Here is a 25224-nt window from a genome sequence, read left to right as displayed (position 1 = left end):
TCCATTTCATTATTTTTTTTTCTTATGTGTGCTAATAATATCAGTTAGAACAGGGGTGTTTTATTTTTCATCTTCCAAAATTTCCATACTGTGATTCTATGAAAAAAAAAAACTTTTAAAAAATTCAGTCAGGTTTATCCCAAGATTAAAAAAAAAAAAAAAAAAGAACTACTCTGAGTTAGGCCCCTCTAAGAATCTGAGGTTAAGCTGACCTCATGTTGATTTTCTTATTTTATAAAACATAATGGAAATTATAAAATTTACTGTATTTTTACATTGACATGGAATATATAGTTTCCTCAGGTGTCCACATTTCTTTTAAGGCACAGGCATTTCTTCTACTTAGGATTAGGTGAGTAATGCATTTGGAAATTATTTAAAAAATAAAAATTTTATTAAAACGAGAGCTAATAGTATCATTATCTCTATTAGCTGTGGTATAGAGTTGTGAATACACTAGACACATGCTCACTAAATGTGTATTAAATGGATCAGTGAACTCATGGGACTAGAGACACCTGAGTCAAAAGATGGTTTTTCATGGGATACCTGGTTTTTCATGGGTTTTTCATGGGATAACTCGGTTGAGTGCCTGACTTTGGCTCAGGTCATAATCTCATGGTTCTTGAGTTCAAGCCTTGCGTCGGGCTTTGTGCTGACAGCTTGGAGCCTGGAGCCAACTTTGGATTCTGTGTGTGTGTATCTCTCTCTCTGTCCCTCCCCCCCTCCATCTCAAATAAATAAACATTAAAAAAAATCCAAATTTATATCCGGTTTAAATTGATTTCGAAGGACTATCAAAGGAAGCTTGTATTGAAACAAGGACTCAAGAGCCAGTCTAAGGGCAGCGTGGATGGCTCAGAGGTTAGACCTACTGAACTAGGTTGTGGGGATTAGAGGGAGAGGATAATGTGGGCTCATAGGAACCTCAATTCTGTGATTATTTTTATTTAGCAACATCTGGAAGAGCCAAGTCCTTCTCCACAGGCCATATGTATCCACGAGGAAATGCCAGAGCTGTCCATCACTGGGGCCTCTCCCTGCTCACCAGCCAAGGTTGCTACCAAGAGTCCTCAATCTGCTAAGAGTAGGATTGGGGTAACTACCTTGATAAGCTGGATTTTAATTTTTGTTTGTTTAGGATAAAGAATCTTCCTGCCTTGATAGGATGTACTGGACTATTTGAAAACTGTGTCAGTTGGGTGAGGCCTAGACACAAGCTGGCCTATGTGAAAAATTTAGTTTAACGGGTAAAAGGATGCCTCCACCTTAAGCATGAAAACCAGAGTTTACAAAAAGTTAAACATTCATTGTAGAAATGGCCCTTCTTTAATAGATACGAGGTGACAGGTCTCCCTTAGTAACCAAATTTGTCTGTGGAAATTCCAGTGTATTCCATGGTTCCCTATGTAGGTATTTCTGGGATTCCCTGCAAGATGCTTATAGGACAGAAACTGGTCACAGTTTTTGCCACTTCAACCATCCAGTTGCTGCTCTCTGTCCTCTGTCCGTGTATTTTCTGCCAACTCATCTGAACCCACTGCTTCCATAGATCTCATCCCCTCTAGCTGGATGCCTCTTGACTATTTTCCCCCAGGTGGGCACAGTCAGGTCCCTTAATCCCCCATAATCGCCTATTAGATGGTCCAAAGCTTTATGAAGGCTTGTAAGGCTTTAAGGCTTGAAGGTTTTATGAAGGTTTCAGAAGAAAATAACAGCAAAGAGGATACAAAAAGAATGTTAGTTACGGCGGCCTTCAAAGCCCCTTCATGAGGTCAACTACAAGGTGTACCTCTTTCCCCAACTCCCCCTCCAGTGTAGCCCCCAGCCTGCTGCTTAACCACCCCCAGGGCAGTGCCCTCTAGCACATCTCTCTTAACTGGAGTCTAGGCCCCCAAACGCTAAAGGTCCCCAAGCATCCATGTTTCCCCACGCCTTTCAAGGATGACTGGGAATATTCATTCATTGAAGGGAAGAGGCCACAGGAATAAGGTTTTTGTGCTATCTTTCCCAATCAGATGGGGGCCCCCAAAGGTGGGGTGACCCGATTGGGTGGAAGCTGGAGGTACCGGCAGTGAAAGAATTCACCCAAGGCAGAACAAAAGAGACAGAAGTTGACTGAATGAGTACACCACCAGGGAGCCACAGGCAGGACAGCAAAGGAGAGACTGTCTGCCATGAGGGAGTGGTGAGGGGCCACAGTTATAGGATGGAGGGAGGGAGGACGGGGATAGAATTTTCCCTTTTTGGTAATCTTAGGAACTGTACCTGGTTATAACTGGTCTCTTAGGGCCTAGGGTTGTTTCCAGGTGGCCACTTAACGAGACCGTTTGTGTTCAGTTCAGTGGTCAGTGGTCGCCCTAGGCCTTTTTGCATTGCTCAAGTTTCTGTTGCTCAAGCGTGTTGCCTAAAAGCAGCCTCTACAGTTTTCTCAGAAAACTCTGGAATGAATCAGAACTCTGAAGCTTAACAATAATACATTTTCCTAATTCAGGGTGTTTCATTGTCCATGACGCCAATTATGAGATAAAGAGCCGAGGCCCGGGATGGGCTGCACCAGTCCCAGCCTGTTCTTTTTTTGACATTCTTGGTGGCACTGTAGGGTGAGGAGAGCATCAGGACTCCAGACAGACCTCTCTTGGATGCTGGCTCTTCCATCCCATCTCTGCAGCCGAGAGAGACACATTACTTGGCCACATGCATTCATGTCCCACATGCACTCGTGTGTATGAATAGGACATTAAAATTCCACACTCAGAGAAGAAACATTTCTCTGTTGGCTATATAAACTGTAGAAAGCTACATCTGTTTTTTAAAAATCTGCCCACTTGACATTTCTAAACAGAGCCTTTGGCTTGCGATGGAACAGAGTACATCTGCGTTTGCATTTTAGGTGTTTAGGTGCATGTTTAGGGCTATGGGTGGGTACTGCATAACCCTAGGATCTACTCAGGTGGCTTTTCATGGAAGAGAAGAACGCTCACCCCGCAAAGCAAACCCAACCCACCGCCTTTGAAGAGACAGTCTGCTTGCAACTTTTCCAGCTTGAAAATAAAACATACGAAAGAAGAGTTATGAAGAAAGACTAGCCCTACCAGATATTGAAAGGCACAATAAAGTTGGAGTAATTAAATCAGCTTATAATCAAGGTACAAGTAGCAAATCAGCGAAACAGATTACTGAGTCTAGAAATAACCTGCATATGTTTTGAATTTGACATGTAGGATAGTATTTGGAATTAATAAGCCAAAATTGGATTTTGTAATAAATTACATTTGAACAACTGCAAATTTAAGAATAGTGTACAGTTGGTTCCTTACTTTATGTCCTACACCAGTGTAAATTGCAAATGATTAAAACACACTTAAAGAATTGAGTAATGGGGCGCCTGGATGGCTCCGTCGGTTGGGCATCCAACTTTAGCTCAGGTCATAATCTCACGATCCATGGGTCTGAGCCCTGCATCGGGCTCTGTGCTGACAGCTCAGAGCCTGGAGCCTGCTTCAGATTCTGTGTCTTCCTCTCTCTCTGCCCCTTCCTGCTTGCACTCTCTCTCTCACTCTTGCTCTCTCTCTCTCAAAAATAAATAAACATTAAAAAAAATTTTTTTTAAAGAATTGAATAATAATAGTGCTGGAAGAAAATACCTGTAATTTAAAAAATAATTTAGAGTGGGGAACCTCTTGGGGTCTGACATAAAACCCAGAAGTTATAAAGTACAAGGTTAATAAATTGGGTTATGTTTTTAATGATGTGAAAACTTCAGTGTTGTAACAATACTGCAAAAAAGTACAAACAGTTCAAAGGCTGAAGTAGGAAAAATTGTGAATGTATATGATAAAGATAGAGTAATTTCATAAATACATGTGTATATTCTTACAAGAAGAGTAATGAGCAATCCAAGAGAAAATGAGGAAAAGATACAAATAGGTAGTTCACGAAGGAAATGTGTTTCTGGGTATGTATCTGTGTGCGTACAACCAGGGCGTTATAAATGCACACTTAGGATTTGTGAGTGGGGGTGTTCTTAATTTTATTCATAATTAAAGAAATGAAAAGTAAAAAAATACAATTTTCACCTACTGGCAAATACTGCATGCTCGCAAGGATGTGGAAAAGCCAACATTTTGCTTTCAATTATTGTTGAGAGCAACATGACTTCATCTATCTAAATTTGCAATGTGCATCCTTTTTAAGCCAAAGATTCCACTTATAAAAGTATGCTGCCACAGGTACACAAAGATATAGGTACAAATAATTTAACCTCAACATGGCTTGTAATAACAAATGACTGGAAGTTACCTAATGGCAACGAACGAGAGGGCTCATTAAATTATAGTCTGCCCAAACAATATTCAGTTCTTAAGAAGAATGAATTAGATCCGAGTATACTGACACGGAAAAATGTCCACGTATATTGAGTTTAAAAAGCAAGCGATGGAACAGTATGCTTTGTGTGATTCCCATTTGAATATTTAAAAAAAGTATTATATACAGATTTAATTACATGGATATAAATCATTTCTTTTTTTAATGTTTATTTTTGAGAGAGAGAGAGAGAGAGAGAAAGAGACAGTGTGCGGGTGGAGGAGGGGCAGAGAAGGAGGGAGACACAGAATCTGAAACAGGCTTCAGACTCTGAGCTGTCAGCACAGAGCCGGGTGCGGGCCCGAACTCACTAACTGTGAGATCATGACCTGACCTGAAGTCAGACTTAACCGACTGGACTGAGCCACCTAGGCACCCCATTCATTTCTTTTTCTTTTTCTTTTTCTTTTTCTTTTTCTTTTTCTTTTTCTTTTTCTTTTTCTTTTTCTTTTTCTTTTTCTTTTTCTTTCTTTCTTTCTATTTTTATTTATTTATTTATTTTTTGACAGAGAGAGTGTGTGCAAGCAGGGGAGGGGCAGAGAGAGAGGGAGAGAGAGAATCCCAAGCTGCACTGTCAGTGCAGAGCCCAACATGGGGCTCAAATTCACCAACTGTGAGCCAAAATCAAGACTCAGTCTTGACCCCATTTGGCGTAACAGACTGAGCCACCCGGGTGCCCCACATGTGCAGAAATTATTTCTTGAAGGATATAAAGTAAACCATGGAGTGTGGTTGCCTGTGGCCACGTTCACCGAGGAATAGGGAGAGGGATTTTACTTTTCACCGTGTACCATTCTGCATAATTGAAGATTTTACTCTGAATATGTACTATTTTTATGATATATGTTAAATTTAATCTTTGGGAATAGTCTTGGCTAGGACAGCAAATTATATATAGGAGGTGTAGGTATCTGTGTTTGCCTCAAGGTTGAGGAAGCCACATGGGGTTAGGAGCACATGTGATCACTTCACAAACAGCTTCTCTACCTCTTGCCTTGCTAAGGAATCCGGTGTGGCAGATCACCTTTGGGCAACCCTGAGGTGAAACAGGAAAGTCTCCAAGGAACCTTCTGTCCATCTTTCCTCTTCTCTTTCCCTTTCCCTTTCTGCAGCTCTGCCCTGCTGTGGTGCTGAGCAGAGGGTGGTCCCTGGCACCGCTCTCCCTCTCTGGGCTTCAGAGGGCCCCCACCCTGGGTTTGGTACTAGCCTGTCACTGTACCCCCATCTTACCTCCCTCTTGAAAAAAGAGATGGCACAAGAGAGTAGCCATTGTAACTGAGAAGACTCTGCCAGACTTCGTCCACTAGGCTCCAGCATGAAGGTTCTGGAACGGAAAGAACTACCCCACGTCTAATTACTATAAATGTGCTTGTGCATTAGAAAACATTTGAGTCGCTCAATGGCAACAGCTTGAGAACTGCTCAGGGCATATTAGGAAAAATGAAAAGTCTTTGGTGTAGCCTGCATTTGTTGTCACTGTGGAAAGAAAGTTCTTACTGAAGGAACTCTGGAGTTTGACAAGTCTTGAATGTTTTTGTCTTTCCTCTTTCCCCTTTCTTCTCTGGGAAGCCAGACAGCATCCTTATAGCTGAGTGTTCATAACTGCCTGAGGAGATGGCTGCTGAATATTCTTCCAGCTTTACTTCTTTTTCTTCTATACCCAAAGCAGCATTTAAGCTCCAGTCAATGGTGTGGAAATGACAGGATTCTCATGACAGGATGGGAGGCTAAGGACCTGGAAAGTTTCATTATGGATAAGTCAGTGCCCTCCAGGAAAAGCTGGATGGCAGTTCAGTTTGACTTTGCTGGTGAGGGGGGCGCTCTGAGCTCCCTGGGCAGAGAGGGTAGCTGCCTCTGGCCTGCACATATTTTTCAGTCTGGGATATATGCCTGAGAAGTCACTCTCCATAGTTACAGTGACTTGTTTGAGGTACGGAGCTCCCAGTGGGTAGGGAAATGTCAGGTGTGTAAGCCAGAGGCTGTGTGTTGCAGTGTGGGCATGTGTGTGGGCTTCAGATAGGAAAAACTGAGACCAATTATATCATTTCTTCTTCGGGCTCTGGTTCTGGAGGCTTCCTGCTTCAGATGGCTTGTTCAGGAGGAGTAGACTCTCAGTCCCTCTCAGTGTGATGCTGTGATGTACCTGCATGGTCATGTGGTAGAGTATATATGCATGTGTGCATGCACACGCGCGTGTGTGTGTGTGTGTGTGTGTGTGTGTATGTGTGGGTGAGAGACAGAGAGAGACAGAGAGAGAGAGAGATGGGGAAAGAAAGTGATAGAGCTAGAGATACTTTGAGAAAGAGAGGTTTAGGCTATACGTGAACTAATTCAGACAAATGAATTGTTGCCATATATTTGTCACGTAAGAGCTTATAGGGACACCTGGGTGGCTCAGTCGGTTAGGCCTCCAACTTCAGCTCAGGTCATGATCTCATGGTTCGTGAGTTTGAGTCCCGTGTTGGGCTCTGTGCTGACAGCTCAGAGCCTGAAGCCTGCTTCAGATTCTGTGTCTCCCTCTCTCCCTGCCCTTCCCCCACTCATTCTTTCTCTCTCTTTCTCTGAAAAAATAAACACGAAAAAAATAAAAATAAAAAGAGCTTACATTTTATGCAAAGTCTGTTAATTAGGGTATAGGCTAACTTTTGATAAAATTGCTTATATCTGCTTCTCAAATCAAAGAGTCTTCTCCAAATCATCTTATTGGTATTTGCACCATTCTTGGTGACAGTAGTGTTAGAGCCAAGGAATTCAGAACACCTGCCTCCCACCTATCCAGCCCATGTCCTGTCCTCCCTAGAATCTTCTCTGGGAAGGCACACCCAAATGGAACACATGGAAAGTAAATGGCCAAAACCACATGTTTGGCAGTTGGTTTTGAGCTTGAGGTCTCAGTCCACAGAACTCTAGTAAAGCCAACTGGACCATATGAGCGCAATGTTTCATTTTCCCCCAGCTAGTTACCCAATCCTTCACCTGCCAGCTGCAGGGGAATCGAACACAGTGGAGAGAGAGAAGAGAGAGAGATTATGGGAAAAAATGCGATTGTTTCCAACCCAGTGCCTGAGATGGCCTAAGCTTCATCTGGAAGCGTGGGTTCCGGCTTGGCTGTTGACAGAGAAGAGGGGGCGGAGCAGTGCAGAGAGCAAGCCCTGGGTCCTCTTCCCCCTCCAGCTGCAAGCCTGAGAGCAGGAAAGGAAAGCCACTTCCAAGTGCATTCCGCTCCTGAGTGTGCATTCCCCTGCATGATGACCCTGCCCTGTGGTGTAAGTGGCCCCATCAGCATCCTGGAGTCAGACGACCAGACCAGTTCACACAATCACTGCTGCTTCCGGTGGTGTTTGCAGTGGGAAGGGGAAGTGGTGAAGAAGCCTGGGTGTGAATGGGGTAGGGGGATTAGAAGGAGCCTCTGGAGTTTGAGGCTCCTGGAGAACCTTACAAACCACTTGGTCTCATCCACACAGTTTGGAGATGACATTTATGTAAATGAAGTGAATTCTACCAGCAGGAGCAGGATTAGACAGAAGATCTCAATGGGGAAACCATGCACCGCACAAGTCCACCCCCCCACCCCCCGCAGCCCCCACTCCCTCTGCTCTGGGACCCATCATATAAACAAATATCCCGCAGAGCCTGAGTGGCTCAGTCGGTTAAGCATCTGACTCTTGATCTCGGCTCAGGTCATGATCTCACAGTTTGTGAGTCTGAGCCCCGTGTCAGGCTCTGCGCTGACAGCGTGGAACCTGCTGAGGATTCTCTCTGTCTCTTTGTCTCTCCCTCTCCCTCTCCCTCTCCCTCTCCCTCTCCCTCTCCCTCTCCCTCCCTCTCTCTCTACCTTCTCCACCCCCCTCTCAAAATAAATAAATAAACTTAAAAAAATTCCAGCAACTGGCAGACTATATCCCATCTTTAATAATCATGACATTTGCTTTTATGATGCAAATTTATGTTTATAAGAATTTTTTTTTTCCCTGAGCACGTCACATAGTCCCAGAAATTATAGAGAAGAATTGTTATTAAATTAGAGCTAACAATGGATATTTTTCTTTTTAGTTTGGGCTTCCAGGCCATGCCCGCTGAAACATGTAAGAAACCAACTACTGTATGCGATGCGGTGGTTCTAAAGGCTTACGACTGCTTTTTCACAAACCGCTGTCCTCATTTAGCCACAGTCCATGGAGATGGAGAAGGTAGAATCTTCCCAACATAATGACTGTTCTTCAGAATAATTTCATAAAAATAGACCTAGCACAGCCCAGTTATTTCTACTCTTGTGAAAAACAAGTGAAGGGTCTAAAGCATGCCTTCAGGAACCAGTCCTGGGGGTGGAATTGGCATTGCTGTGATTCTCCTTATATTTCTGATTATGAAACCTATTTATGAAAATACCCAGAGAAGGTTTTGGAGGAAAAGCCATGAGCTAGGAGAAGATAGTGAGTGAGTGAGGAAAACTTGCTTTATGTGATCCGTTGAGCTGAAATTGGACCATGATACAAACACAACAAAATCATTGTAAGCGGGGACTCTGGGATTTCAGAGTTCTGTTAGAACCTGTTGATATCTGGTTCAAGCAAGGTCAAGATCTAGCTTATTTCTCATTTGACAGAAATTGGGGCTGCGTCTTCCATCTCAGGGGTAGAGAGAAGCCATGCGGTTGTCCTCTTATGTGATAGTATCTGCTGTTGTAAAACTTGTATCCTCTACCCCTACTCTTTCCAATTATGAGGGTCAAGATTTTACCATCTGCTTAAGTCAATAGTAGGGCACGTGAAATTGTAGCATGGGAAATCTTAGATTTCAGACCCAGATTTTAGGGTTTAAGTTCTGAATTCACCACTTCTTAGATAAGGAACCTTGGGCAAGTTATCCCTTTCCTACTGTGGTTTCCCCACTTGGAAAAGAGGGATCTATTTAACCAACATCAAAGAATAGGTGTGATGATTATATGAGAGAGCATGGGCATAAAGGTGTAGCATGGAGCTTGGCACCTGTTAAGCTCAGTGAAAGCCAGTAGTGAAGTGCACCTAGCTTCTGGTACATTGTATGAATTTAAAAATATTTGCCTCATTTCCCTTCCTTTACTCCTGAAATCCAACAGTCTACCTCTTAGGATCACATTGCTAGTGTGCGCAATAATTGTTTTAAGCTAATTAAATGTTTTTATCTGCAACACATGTCTTTTATATTTTATGACTCAAATCACCAAATAAGCACAGACATTTTCTGTGACTAAGTCAGATTCTCTCAGTACAGGAAACGAAATTCCTGAGTGGGATGGAGAGACCAAGAGGCTCCTGAATGTGTTGATATTAGAGTAACACATTAGATCAGAATCCTCATGGTATGGAAAAGTCAAGAGCTCTTTTCATTAGAGTTGTTTGGAAAGGCAGCCTGAGAATAACAGAAATGAGAACCCCTGGCTTAGAAACAAGCTAAGTATTTCTGGAAACCACATACATTCTCTCATTTAGTGAAACATATTCTCCTTATGAGCATAACACAACCGACCTCCCAGTGCTGTGGTGATGTGTCCTAGTCTTGCCAGGGCTCCCTTGGCACGTTGCTAGAAGATACCAGAATTATTTTCTGAGAGTTTCAGTGACCTGTGGGGGACACAAACAGACTGTTTAAGAGAAAAATTGGTAATCAACTAGTCCATGTGCTTTTAATGGTAGAAATATTACATGAGAATGAACCTCAGAATGAAGGAGTATTCAGCATGTTTCCACTGGACCCTTTCTAACCATTTATTAGGCACTTCCTTATAGTCAGGCACTCTACTAACCTCTCCCATATGTTTTCTCATATAAGTCTTCCAACAGCTCTGGAATGCATTTTAAACGCAAGGAAAGAGGGGCACCTGGGTGGCTCAGTAGGTTAAGAGTCCCAACTCTTGATTTCAGCTCAGGTCATGATCTCACAGTTGTGGGATTGAGCCCCACATGGGGCTCCATGCTGAGCGTGGAACCTGCTTGGGATTCCCTTTCTCTCCCTCTGTCTCTGTCCCCCTCCTACTTGTTCTTTCTCTCTCTTTCTTTCAAAAATAAATAAATAAAATTAAGCACAAAGAAACGGAGATTAAGAGACATTCAGAATGCAGCTTATTAATGGTGGAGCTCAGATTAGATTTTACATCTGACCTCAGGAATCAAATTCTTAACCATTATACTGCATGACTTTGCAAGTGAGTTCAAGGCATACACTTTGGATGGGTGGATGTCTTTACTTTCAACCAGTGATCAAATGTCAGTATTATACTCTACAATCCTGGGACTGCTGAAATAGTCTTAAGGGTATATACATTTGAGCAAAGACTTCCCTTCTCTGTCATGTTTTCAAGTTGCGAATCCTACAGAAGGAATTCTAGAATAAATTTGTGTAAGGGTGCTACCCATTTCCCTTAAACCAGGAACGGAACCAGACTCAGAGAAGTCTGTTGTCCCAACTCATTCACTGACCAACTTTCACTCAGTGCCTTCAGTGCCGGCTATCTGCTGGGCGTGCTTCTGGGCACCTGTGACACGTAAGTGAGCAAGATAAATAAGGCTCAGTCTCTCCTTATATTCTGGTTTCTATTCTAGGCTCTAAAAGTTCCAGAATCATCCTAACTCTCCAAAGAAGACTGGCATTTGCTAGTTTGAAACTCTGCAATGGAGATGGTCCAATGACTTGATTGCCTTTGTAGACTACAGTGAAATTTCCTCTTTGCTCCTTGGGTCTAAGTAAATGTCAGGAATACTGAAAGGTTGGAAGTGAATGGTTCTATCAACAAATCCATACTGATTGGATGTAGTGGCATAAAATGAACTCAGAAACCCATCACCCTCCAGGTATGCTGCTCTGCTTCTATCATTTGTGACCTATGTTGGTGCTTTTGGTGTTCACTGGCTTCTTCAATTGTCATATAGCTATAAGTACAAATAGGGGCCTTAGCCATTGTTTACTCCTGCCCTGGAAGGTCACATATATGTGTCTAAAGGTTCTCTGCTAGGCAAACATTATGATAATTATGATAAGGAGTCTTTTTTCCCAGTATCAAAAAATGATGTCTCCCTTCAAAAACAAATGAAAACTCAAACACAGGGTTTTCTGAAATTCACCCTCTCGATGAACCCTCAGGTAATTTGACCATTCCTTTCTTTACATCTCTGAGGTCACAAAGAAGAGGACAGTCAACGTTAAACTTCTGTTCTGACAAGAAGTTGAAATATAGTGGCTAAGTTCAGGGATCCTGAGGCTGGAATGCTTGGATCCAAATGTTTGACTCTGCCTCCAACTAGCTGTGTGACCTTGGAAAGTTACTTAACTTTTCTGTGCATCAGTGTTCTCATATGTAAAATGTGGATGATAAGAATAGTACCAATTCCATCATTTGCCTATGAAGACTAAATGAACAAAAACATACACAGCATTTAGAAAGGAGCCTGGCACAAGATGAGTATTCAAAGTTAGCTGTCATTGATTATAGGTTTTATTGCATTGCAAAGCCTCTAATCATCCTGACTTTTCTCTGTAATGTGTCTGCTCAGACTTATACCTGTGGGTCCCTATAATAAACCATGTACTTAAGATTAGTCTGAGAATTCTCTGACCTGTTCTATTTCTTAAGCCCACAGGGCATTGTCTATGAGATGGTCATATCCCCTAGGTTCAAGGGCAGATAGGGATGGGGGGAGGGGGAGAAATGATGTGTGTTGTCTCCCATTTCCAGCACTAAATGGGTCGTTACTTTAACAGATCCTTAATTAAATTAGCTTCATCATTTGGGGAGCAACATCAGGAACTAAAACACAAGCTAAGGAGCTATAAAATTTCCTTGTACCTAGTGGAACCTGAGGCCATTTGTTACCTTGCATTTGCCTAGTATTTAAAATATGGCAAATATTTTGAATTTAAAATTTTTTATGTTTATTTTATTTTTGAGAGAAAGAGAGAGAGAGAGCGTGAGTAGGGGAGGGCCAGAAAGAGAGGGAGACACAGGATCCAAAGCAGGCTCCAGGCTCTGGGCTGTCAGCACAGAGCTGGATGCAGGGCTCAAACTCTCGACAGTGAGTTGCTTAACCAATTGAGCCATCTAGGCGTCCCAAATGTGGCAAAATATTATTTTGGAGACCATGGTCTGTATAGTTGGTTTAGGTTAAAAAAGGCTCACTTAAAATGTACAAGATAGTTGCACAAGTATTAGTGAGGGCAGCAGTAACTATATTTTAAAACTACTGCTTTTTCTAGGGGCGCCTGGGTGGCTCAGTCAGTTGAGCATTCAACTGCAGCTCAGGTCATGATCTCAAGGTTTGTGAGTTTGAGCCCCACATTGGGCTCTGTGCTGACAGCTCAGAGCCTGGAGCCTGCTTCTGATTCTGTGTCTCCCTCTCTCTCTGTCCCTATCCCTCACGTTCTCTTTCTCTCAAAAAGAACATTAAAAAAATTTTTTTAAATAAAAATAAAACTACTGCTCTTTCTAAATTGCCCTTTTTAGGGGCGCCTGGGTGGCTCAGTCAGTTAAGCGACCGACTTTGACTTAGGTCATGATCTCAGGGTTCACGAGTTTGAACCCCACATCAGATTCTCTGCAGTCAGCGCAGAGCCTGCTTCGGATCCTCTGTCTCCCTCTCTCTTTGCCCCTCCCCTGCTTGTTCTCTCTCTCTGTCTCTGAAAAATAAAATAAACATTAAAAAAGTAAGAATAAGTTGTCCTTTTTAAATGCATAGGGACGAGGTCCCAGTAAGGAAGCATCCTTTCTAAGCACAGGGTAGCCAGAGCATGAAGCGCTATACCAAGGAACTCTCTGGTTGTTTGAATAAACCAGAGACCTGGTCTCTTACTAAGTTTTTGGGCAGGGAGATGATAATGGCTAGAATGACCATTTTGGGGACTTGGGGATTTTAGAAGTCTCCATTATTCTGTTTCTGATGAAGAAAGAGAAAGAATATGAAATCTCCCCTGATAACACAGTCCACATACACAGATAGCAGTTCTCTTTACCCACAGCATGAATATTTAGTGAGAACGAACCTCAGTTTAACTTTGTCAGCAGGAGGATGCACCATCTATTGTAACATGCAAACTGCTAATAGCTCGGAGGGCAGGCCTGGCCTCTTAGGCCAGGAGGCCAGGAGGTTTTTGGTTTTCTTCTTTTGTTGAGAATATGAACACTTTCCTGAGCCAAATTTTAATTAAGTGGTGATGGAAACAAAATTTGGTGACCAGAGGTAGTATCCTCTCCCAACTCTTTTTATTTCAGTATCTTTCCAACGTACTTATTGTGTGACTGAAGCTTACTTATCTCTCAGTGCCTTAGTTTCCTAATATGTGAAATGAGATGAATAGGGGCATCCCTTCCATGGGGTTTTTATCAGAACTCCATGATGTGATATATGTAAAAGGTTTATGGTACCTGCTTGCTCACAGTAAGTGGTCTGGTAGACTGACCCTTGGACAACATGAGTGTTCAGAGCCCATGCAGCCAGAAATTCATGTATAACCTTAACTCCCCCAAAACTAACTACTAATAGCCTACTGTGACAGGAAGCCTTACCGATAATATCAACAGTCAACGAACGCATATTTTGTAGGTTGAAGGTATTATATACTATATTATTACAATAAAGTAATCTAGAGAAAAGAAATCGTTATTAAGGAAACCATTTGGAAGAGAAATCCATTTTTAGTCAAAAAACCCACACTTAAGTGGGTCTGCGCAGTTCAAACCCATGCTGTTCAAAGATCAACTGTATTTGCTTTTATTGCTGTTATATATTCATGTTTCATAAGTGCAGTGTTTGGATGACCACATAGACTATTATTCCAACAGTTTCTCTGAAGAGAAAAAACCATCAAGAAGCATGGAAGTATGCTTCATCTCATTTTCCTCAGTGACTTACCCCAAATGGGGACCTTCTTGGTCTGGTCAACACACCCACAGCTAACTTAGATCTTTGAGGAGGGGAGCAGTCTGTGTAGGGCTGATCTTTTATTTCTAAACCTATTAAGTGATAGCAAACATCTTTCAGACACAAAGGAAAACCTAATTGAATGACTTATTTTATTTACCAGTATCACTTAGCCCCCAAGTGGTATTAGAGAACAATTTTGCTTTATTTTATTTTATTTTTTAAATGTTTATTTCTTTATTTTGAGAGAGAGAGAGAGAGAGCGCACATGAGTCAGAGAGGGGCAGAGAGAGAGAACCCCAAACAGGTTCTGTGCATGGGGCCCCTGGTGGGCTCGATCTCATGACCATGAGATCGATAGTGACCTGAGCTGAAATCAAGAGGCAGACGCTTAACCAACAGAGCGACCCAGGTGCCCCTAGGCTGTTATATATACTACTGGAAATTTTAGATAAGGATCTGAACTTTAGAAATTCAGCAGCAAAATAAGGATATATGAAAAGCGTGCATCTCCTGTATCTATAATAATTCTGTACTTATTGTTCCTGAAGAGACATACAGGTTGTACTGTTCCTGTCACATCTGTCTTAAAAGAGTGGTTGGCAGACTTAAAGTGGTAAAATAGCCGAGAAAATAGCCGGGATGTATTCTGATTAAGCAAACTGCTGAGCCATATTTTGTTTGATGGAAATAGAAGAAATAGGCTCTCGTCTCCTTATATCAAGGCTTCATATAAAGTGATCAAAAAGCCTTGTTTTCACCTTCTTGTCCCAGCTGTCTTGGGGTTTGGGCTCCTCCCAAGAGCAGCAAAGCAGAGGGAGAGGGAGTCCTGTTTTTCTCAGGAGAATGATGGTGAGTCAGCCGGCCAGCAGGCCTCCACTGCACGGGAACGCTCAGTCCTGCTCGCTCCCTCCTCCACCTGGTGTTCTGGCTGTCCCTGGATTAGCTCCTAGTGCTGTATGCTCTGCAACAGACTTCACCGTGGGGTTCTAGGCTCCCCACCCCAATCTCCTGAAATTCTTGGCACTGACTGTGTTCTGTGGCCTACTGAGAAATATCAGAAACTGCATGATGACCCGGACCAGAAGCATGGAACCCCCCCATGCCTAGCTCCCCATAGTATGCAGTACTGAAACGGACAAAGAGGACTTGAGAAAGGAAGTGTTCCCTAATAATGAGGAGTTAAAACAGCAGGCTTAAAGTATAGGTTCCTGCCACCAATATAGAATTAAGCTGGGCAGGGTTAAACAGAATACCAGGAAATCGAAGAAATTAGCCAATAATGAAGAGTAATTATCTATAGTGACTCAGCGTAATTGCAATTACACAGCATAGAAGGCTTGCCGCTCAGGCATGGGGATACCTCCACTCAGCCTTTCCCAACTGACCACAGAAAATGATTTGGGTGACTATTTTCACAGTTTTCCTAAAGATGACACAGAACATTCTAGATGCATAAGAGAGAAGTTAATTTCTGACATAGTAGATGCTTCAGGCCATTAGAGCTTAATTCTCTCAGGTGAAGAGAGGGGTCCCCATTGCTCTTGTACTTCATGGATGTACCTTTTTTTTTTTTTTAGTATTTCAAGTTTTTATTTAAATTCTAGTTAGTTGACATATAGTGTAATATTAGTTTCCGGAGTCGGATTTAGTGATTCATAGCACCCAGTGCACATCACAACAAATGCCTTCCTTAATACATATCACCCATTTAGCCCATCACCCCCACGTTCCTCGCCCCCAGCAAACCTCCATTTGTTCTCTATAGTTAAGAGTCTCTCTTATGGTTTGCCTCTCTCTCTCTTTTTCCTTCCCCTATGTTCAACTGTTTTGTTTATTAAATACCACATATGAGTGAAATCATATGGTATTTGTCTTTCTCTGACCTACTTCACTTAGTCTTGCTCCATCCGCATCACTGAAAATGGCAAGATTTCATTCTTTTTTATGGCTGAGTAATATTCCATTGTGTATATATACCACATCTTCTTTATCCATTCAGCAGTCAATGGACATTTGGGCTCTTAACATAATTTGTCATTGTTGATAATGCTGCTATAAACCTTGGGGTGCATGTGCCCCTTTGATACAGTATTTTTGTATCCTTTGGGAAAATACCTAGTAGTGCAATTGCTGGATTAGAGGGTAGTTCTATTTTTAACTTTTTGAGAAAACTTCATATTGTTTTCCAGAGTAGCTGCACCAGTTTGCATTCCCACCAATAGTGTAAGAGGGTTCCCCTTTCTCTTCATCCTTGCCAAAATCTGTTGTTTCCTGGGTTGGTAATTTTAGCTATTCTGACTGGTGTGAGGTGGTATCTCATTGTGGTTTTGATTTGTATTTCCCTGATAATGAATGATGTTGAGCATCTTTTCATATGTCTATTGGCCATCTGGATGTCTTCTTTGGAAAAGTGTCTATTCATGTCTTTTGCCCATTTTTTAACTGGATTATTTATTTCTTGGGTGTCAAGTTTGATAAGTTCTTTATAGATTTTGGATACTAACCCTTTATCACATATGTCATTTGCAAATATCTTCTGTCATTCCTAAGGCTTCCTTTTAGTTGTTTCCTTCACTGTGCAGAAGCTTTTTATCTTGATGAAGTTCCAATAGTTTATTTTTGCTTTTGTTTCCCTTGCCTCCAGAGACATGTCTAGTAAGAAGTTGCTATGGCTGGTGTTAAAGAGGTTGCTGCCTGTGTTCTCCTCTAGGATTTTGATGGTTTCCTGTCTCACATGTAGGTCTTTAATCCATTCTGAATTTGTTTTTGTGTATGGTGTAAGAAAGTGGTCCAGTTTCATTCTTTTGCATGTTGCTGTCCAGTTTTCCCAGCACCATCTGTTGAAGAGACTTTTTTTTCCATTGGATATGCTTTCCTGCTTTGTCAAAAATTAGTTGACTATATAGTTTTGGGTCCATTTATGGGTTTTCTACTCTCAAAGATGTATCTTTTTCAAAGATAGTAATGTAGATAGCCTATGGTTGGGGATGACTGTTTGGTCAGGGAGTAAGATATATTTTCCTCATCCCCTGACCCAGGGCAGGTTTTGGATTTCATACAACTGTGAATTACTATTTGTTCATTCACTCAACAGATAACTATTCATCTCCTTTCCTTTTCTAGGCATTGTGCCAAGAACAGGGGATATAATGATGAACAAGAAACAGATACAAACAAATAAGGGATGATCTGTGCTACTTTGAGGAAAAACTCAAAGCGACCAGGAAAGAAAGAAGATGGATCCGGGAGCATGGTGGGTGTGTTGGGAGGTAGACATACTTCAAAGAGGGACGTTACTAAGCATACACAAATGTTGTTGACCCAGCTTGGCCGACACACCTATCTGGAAGGTGACGGTATAGCCATTCAGGCAATGTTTATATGTTTATGCACAAAAAAAAAAATGTTATCTCTCTGCCTCACAGGTATTTTATAAACACAAGCAATTCCTTCTGTGTATCACTGCCATGATGTTGGAAACACTGCATCGCCAGTAACCAGCAGAGAGCCTGGGACATAGCAGGCATGTGATCGTGTTGAATAACAACACTCACGAATAAATGAAAGGCACTTTTAGAACAATAGGATGTTGAATTTATGGTGTCATAAAATAAATCAGTTCCACATTTTGTCTATTGTTGAATTTTTGGCGACTATGAAACACCTTCATTTTCTTCTCGATCTTATTTACTGAAGCCAAAGCAATCACAGAGAATGTAAACTTCTTTAAAAGGTTGTACTTCTCTTTCCTGTAAAAGGGAAAAACCTGCTGGTATAGCATGTCTTGTGTGTGTGTTGGCTTTAGCTGTGTTGCTTCAATTCCAGAAGTCGTATACTTCTGCAGTGATAACAGTATCAGACATCTACCCTTAGAATGTTTTCAAATTCCAATTTATTTCTACATTTAGTCCTATAATTTATTCCTATATTTAAGGACCTTGCAATGCTTTAGAGATTTTCTTTTATCTTTAAACAACTCTAAAGCTTGCAACACAATTTTCTCCTCTAAAGGGTCTGTGCTATTTATGAAGCAATCATTTTGACGTTTCTTGAATTTATTTTAGAACAAAAAAAATCACATATTTATTAACCTGGTAGAATGATATGTAAAGAATTAATTTCTGGAAGATCAACAATTTGAGACACCAGTAGGACTGATGCATGATGCTTAATTTCAATTGTCAACGTGGCTAGGCTATTGTGCCTAGTTGTTGGATCAAACATTAGTCTAGATATTGTCAGGAAGGTATTTTGTAGATGTTATTAACATTTACAATTACAGTTGACTTGAGATGAAAGCGATAGCCCTTGATAATATGAGTGGTACTCACATAATCAGTTAAAGATCTTAAGTATAGAAACTAAGGTTTTGGGGAGAAGAAAGAATTTTGCCTTGAGACTAACATAAAAATCCTGCCTGTGCTTTCCAGCCTGCTGGTCTTCCCTATAGATTTTGGACTCAAGACTGCAACTCTTGCCTGAATGTCTAGCATACTGGCCTGCCTTAGGAGTTTTGGGCTTACCAGCTCCCACAATTGCATGAGCCAATTTCTTGAAACAAATGTCTTTATTTATAAAATATATATATGGAAATATATTTAAAATATATAATATTTAAATATATAATATTTAAATACATATTATATTTTACAAAAATAAAATATACCCTATTGTCTCTCTCTTATCTCTTATCTGTATATCTATATATCCCTACATATATGTGATTCTTCTTCTCTGGGGAATTCTGACTGATATAGGCTGTTTGATTCTTCTCTCCTGAAACTGTGTCTCCAGTCAGATCAGGGGAAAATTCGTAACAGTTTCTAGACTTCTACTGCTTTGATGGGAGACCAGAGGGTTGAAAGCAGGCTGAGAGAGTGCTCTACATTTCAAGCCGCCCCCTCCCAAAAGGAGAGGAGCTTGGAGCTGGGGAGAGGAACATGAGCACACCCATTCATGTGATTCATCAGTTCTCTATTTAGCAAACCAGAAAAATATGGGGAAGATTTTGAACCTTCATAAACTCCTCTGGTTTCCTTCTAATAACAGCGTGTTTTATTTTATGTCAAGGAACATCTCCCTCTTCATAAAAATCATATTACACTTTTAGCATTAGCTAGGGTCCTGCATGAGAAGAGTCAGGGTGGATCTCAGGGCAGGTGGTTTTTGTTGTTATTTGTTTGTTTGTTTTTGTTTTTGTTATTTAACCAGGACTTGACATAATATTAAAGTAGCTGGAAGCTGGATTATTATTTCCACAGGGATAGGAGAGACAGTGTATCTCAATTGAATTCCAACAAATGACATTTATTTGAGACCAAGTTCACACGTTTAATTCCCAGTTTTGCAAAAAAAAAAAAAAAAAATACAAGTAAGACCGGGACCTCAAATTATACTACCTAACAGGTATACTTGTAATGGGGTCCAGGTGAGTGGTGTGGACAGACTTATTCTCATTGCTGTGGAAAGTACTCACATGATGCCTTCTATAGATACTGGGTTGGGAAGACCATCCCTCTGTACAAGAAAAACAATGCCTTACTTTAGTATTACAACTCTTAGAACAGCTTTGATCATGGATTTTTTTGGGGGGGGATTGAATAAAAGAAAGATGTACATAGAAGTTAGTTTCTGCTACCCAAATATTCTATTGTATGAAGATCATTTTTTTAAAGAGCACATAATCATTTTAAACATATTAACTTGGTAACATTTTGCCTGATGAAAAATATTAACCTATTAGCCAAAGGTACATTCTTGCCACTTCCACATGGAAAATGGTGGCAACGTGTGATTATTTCTTGAGTTTGGGCTCTGAAGATTATCGACCCGGATAATTACCCAATCCCTCCTCCAGTTTACTTCATAATCAGGACATATCCCTCTTCCATAGCTTCAATTATAAAAACATGCTGTACCATTAAATGAAAATTTGGGTGACTCAGATGGACTATAGCACAAAATACCCAGATGCAAAGTTCCACAGACACCACACTTTTTGAGGTAAAATATGGTGGGTTCTGACTAGATGATTGTGGCCATACCTTCTTTCACAGTCTGGGACTTCCATTCTGCAGGAGCATTAATACCTTTCTTGTCTCATGTTTTGTCAACCTGAATGGGCAGGGTTAGTTCCATATTCTCTTCCTCTCTTCCTGAGATCTCCTTTCCATTCCTTTTCACCCAAGACCAACTTTACTCCACATTTCCAATAACATCCATCTTACAGACTTCTCATGTACTTACTTTTTCTTGATTTATAGATCTATAGAGACCACTGCAATCTTGACCACTAAAAGGCCACGTTGGGGAATGATAGTGTAATTCAATCATGGAGTTTGATTTCAACTTTACAGAGGATACATGGGGGTGTCTTTCCCTAGGACACACAACTACTACTACTTAAACTTACACCTAGTTGCTACTCTCTTACTTGATTGTTGACAAACAGAATGGCAAATGTTGAAATTTTACTGTTCTAGAGTATGAAAGATTGCTTATGTTGTCTCTCCTAAATTTGGGGGGTAAAATGATTTGTAGGTGAGAATGAATAATAGAACTGAAATGGATGTCAGCGTATCTAATTGCCCTAACTGCTTTCAGGTAGTTTCTAGACCAGCGACGGCAGAACAAGCTTTTTCTCACATAAATCGTCTAATTAATTGCGGGTGACTGCCTGGAAGCCCGTGTTGATATGAACTCTGTGTTCAAATCGAGGCTCTGGGTTTGCCGTAATCAATTATTGATGTCTGCCATGGGTGAGGGATAGGACAGTGTGGACGTTAATGACACCTCGTTTCCTTTTTTTCGGATAGAACCAACAAAGATGGAGAATTACTTTTTTAGTTTAAAATGATTTCAAACACTGAGAACACATTCCAGGTAAGAAAGACAGGAGAGGGGGAAATTCAACTTGATACAGAGAAAAGAGGATACTGACAAATAGCCATGTTTTTTGAATCTAATAACTTCTCTGGAAAGTGCTAAAATGTAATAGTACTCTAGGGATGATTATGTGGACACTAATAGAGACTTTAGAGGCTAACAGAGTGTCATCATTTGCTTTTCTAGCTCAGAAGAGCAAAATGGTGAGTGAAAGTGTAAAGTAGAAGAAAATTGGCCTTCTTCACAACTGAGTGAAGATGCTCTTTCTGTGTTCAGAAAACATTCTTGAAATGGACTTTCAATGATCTAAATTTAAACATGTAAACTTAAAAAAAAACACTATTTTGCTGAACTCTATGAAATAGCCATTTAATGGAATTTGGCATTTCATAGAAAATCCATTTCCTCATGAAACCATAACTTGCTGTTCTTGGTGCAAATATCTTCAGAAAGACTTTTTTGTTGTTGCTTTGTTTTAAAATGTCAATACCCTATACTTAGCTTAGAAATAAAACAGAAGCCACAGTAAATTTCTTTCAGAGATGTTAGCCTGGAAATATGATTATATTGTAGCTAAGCCCCAACAAAATGTCTGAAGGACTAATGAAGTCTTCGTAAATGCAAGCAAATGGACTTACAACTCCATCTATAAAATATGAATAGTGACAGCAATCATAATCATGACCACTTATTGAACAATAAACTATCATTTATTATGATATGCCTGCTTGCTTCCTGACTTCCTTCTTTCCTTCCTTCCCCTTCCCATTCTCCCTCTTCTTGTTCCCACAAATGCTGACTTCCTACTATGTTCCAGGAACAATACAAAGCTCAAGAAACAATGACACTGGTGATCCTACAAGGATTCTGACTTCATAGAGTTTATACTCTAGCGGGGGAAAGCTGGGTATTCATCAAATATTAACAATAATGTGTTGTGTCAGGATGGAGTGAGATGTCTGTTTCCCCTTTGGGGGATAAAGAGGAAATTTGAGGACTAGAAAAAGTGATTTCAGTGTGCAACTAGATGGTTGTTAATATGAGGAAGGACAAATATATCTTTATTGTGAAACAACTTGGATATTATTTTGCAAGGAATTGGGCCAGATTCAGATTAATAGGAGAAATTAAACTTAAAAAGTAAGTATACAGCTATATTTGTCTCTAGAAAGACATTTTGCCTGACAGTGGTAAGTTTTATTTTGCTGTAATGTGCTAACTACCAACAAATGGTTCCAGATCTACTCAGTTTCTCAGTAATCTACATGTAGGCCTCTCTTGATTCCAGGAGGCTGCTTAAAGGTGACAGATGTTATTGTGCTATGGAATGTTAATTGTTAATTAAATATTTTTACTAAACAAATTAGTCTGTCATCAATCAAGTATAGCTTAAAGAGTTTTAATCCAAAGAGCATAATTTTGTGGTTTTCAAAGTTATGTATTAATTTTAAAAAGACAAAGAAGAACTATTGCAAACTTGGAGATGAACAATTGAAGCCCTTAGTTTCTCTAAAAAGAAGATTGTTCATAATGAAACAATTAATACTTTTCCAATTAGTCCAACTTAGGAATATCCAAATATCTCGACATAAAATGGATGTGCTTCTATCTTTTGTTGCCATGGACTTGTGTGAACAGGGATTTTTAAATAATGCCACGGTGAAAACAAATGTAGGAATAATCTTGGTACTGCAGTGGAATCCAAAATATACCTAATATCAGAGGATAGGTAATAAAGACTACAAAATTCACTTCTTGTATGAACATATTTTATATGTAAGAAAAATGTAAGACTAAATATATTATTTTGATCTTAATGAATTAAGTTGATTTAAGTTCTCTCATATTTTTGTTACTTTATAAGGTAAAATATACTGAGCCTTTCTAGCATTGCTGAATACATTTGAACCATTCATTCAAGTATGGAGTACACATCATGGGTACCCATCTGAATGTTTGTTGAGCTACCCTTTTCAGAAAGCCGGGGTCAAATGAATGGGATGGAAGGTTGCTGCTTTAGAATGAAGGCTCTTCAAGATGGTCTCACCTACTCCTGGTTTTATAAGTGTGAAACAGAGGAATTAGAAGCTTCGGGAAAAGAGACAATTAGAAATTTTAACGATGCAGTTATTTGACTGAACAGGAACATAAAGCAGTGGAACCAACCCTCTAACGGGGCCCATTGGTGGAGAAACTGTATCCAGCACCCTTGTGGTTAGCTAATTTTCTCTTGTGGCTAATAAATCACCAGGCAGTGGGAGGGCATTCCCTATGGAAAGTTGGAAAGACGGTGCCTCAAAGCAGGTGTGTGTGTGTGTGTGGGGGGGGGGGGTGCTAGGGCCCTAGAAGGAGATGGTGTTGGAGTTCACGCTCTGTGCTCTCAATCTGCCTCTCACCCCCTTGAGTTGCAGTTGGGAAGGATAACCTCTTAATTATTTCATTCTGTACCTTCCTTGGAAGCAGCACAATTGCTTAAAACTAAAAAAGTGAGTTGTCTAAAACCTATTCTGTGAATAAAATTGAAAGTTTAATTTCTTTATGTATGTTTTATATATGCATGTATATATAATTTTGCAGACATTCATATACACACATAATTTTGCATAAGTGTGTATATGTGTATACATATGAAAATTTTTTTGCATTTGAATGTTACCTGGCTTTTCCTTCCTGCTCTTCTTCCTTGACTCAGTTCTTTGATACATGATAATCCAAAATAATATTCTATATATCTTTCCATGTTTAACTATCTCTCTCCCTTTTGAATATTTTTTTTGCTTTTGTTTTAGAAAATGAGATATTATTCCCACGTTAGTACATTTTGATTTTTTCACTCAGTGATGCCTGTGGAAATTTCTCTACGATCATTAGGTTTTCTAGGTATCAGTGCATGCATCAACAGTAATATATTATTCTGTTTTTCTTTTTCAATACTTATTTTACTTTTTTTACTTGCTGAATTGGCTAGAGCTTTCATGATAATAATTAAGAATCTTGGTATTATATATCATTTCTTCTGTAATGTCTGATTTTAATTAAAATGCTTTATGACATTAGGGTATCAAATGTCTTTTCAGCATCTGTTAGTATGCTATAAATATTTTGATTTGTTGTCGGATTCTGTTTGCTAACACTTGTTTTTAGTTTGGGCATCTTTATCTGTGAGGAAAACTGGTCTATTATTCATTCAAAAGATGTTTAGTGAACACCTGCTTTATGTCATGTGTTAGTCTGGGTGCTGAGGTTATAGTATTTAAGTGTAAACATCTCTGTCCTTATGGAGCTAACATCTAGAAAAAAAGTTTTCTTTCTATTCCTCTCTTCTTTTTTTTAAATTTTAGTTATCAGATTTGGTATTAGAATAATTTTATCTTCCAAAAGTTAACTGGAGACATTTTCATGTTCTTCCCAGGAATGGAATATATTAAATAAATATGTATCTATTCTTTAAAAGGTGGCTAAAACATAGTTATAAACCCAGACGGTCTTGTACTTTTTTAAATGGTGGAATTTTCATCTCTTTTCCAATTTTAGGGTGATTGGAATATTCGAATTTTCCTTTTCTTCTTAGATCAGTTTAAATAATTAGTGTTTTACAAGAAAAGCATTTTCAAATGTGTTTCCTTAGTTTCATTGTCTTATAGATTATCTTAATTTCTTCCACATCTGTGGCTATATTTCTTTTCTTAATTCTAATATTGTTCTATTTTTGCTGTCTTGTTTTTTTTAATTCAAGATCCTGATGAAAACCTTATTTTTTCCCTTCAAAGAGTCCATTTGTAGTTTTTTTAAAAATCTTTTATGTTCTGTGTTTTCTATTTTATTAGTTTCATTTTTATTGTTATTAGTTCTCTTTTCATTGCTATTTGGTTCCTTTTGTGATTCTTTCTAATTTCTTAAGATTAGTTCTTCTGCTCTTTGTGCAACTCTTTCTTACTCTTTCTTTAATAATCAATGCATTTAAGGCTATAAAATTTCTTTGGAGTAGAGCTTTGTCCCATAGATTCTGAATGAATGGTTCTCCCTTTCCTTGCTTTCTAGATGATTCTGAGTCCTTTTATTGTGCTATTTGATCTAA

The 25224-nt window shown here is 39.8% G+C and overlaps 1 protein-coding gene across 16 annotated transcripts in view; it reads left to right on the top strand.

Moving 5' to 3' along the window:
* Positions 1-17890, top strand: part of HTR7 (5-hydroxytryptamine receptor 7) — a 139628-nt gene extending 121738 nt beyond the window's left edge. For 10 of the 16 annotated variants that reach the window (XM_045040396.1, XM_045040386.1, XM_045040395.1 and 7 more), the window contains 3 exons: positions 8422-8558; positions 10950-11198; positions 17385-17890. The gene's annotated coding sequence lies outside the window, so the exon portion shown is untranslated. Of the gene's footprint in view, positions 1-954; positions 1165-8421; positions 8559-10949; positions 11199-16905; positions 16998-17384 lie in introns of those variants that run through there. The other 6 variants (XM_045040384.1, XM_045040387.1, XM_045040388.1 and 3 more) reach the window with 6 other exon arrangements.
* Positions 17891-25224: the final 7334 nt, after the last annotated feature.

The sequence above is a fragment of the Felis catus genome, chromosome D2 (genome assembly GCF_018350175.1).
Source record: "Felis catus isolate Fca126 chromosome D2, F.catus_Fca126_mat1.0, whole genome shotgun sequence".
NCBI lineage: Eukaryota > Metazoa > Chordata > Mammalia > Carnivora > Felidae > Felis > Felis catus.
The sequence above is the reverse complement of the archived record's forward strand: the minus strand, read 5'-3'. Positions and strand labels throughout refer to the sequence as shown.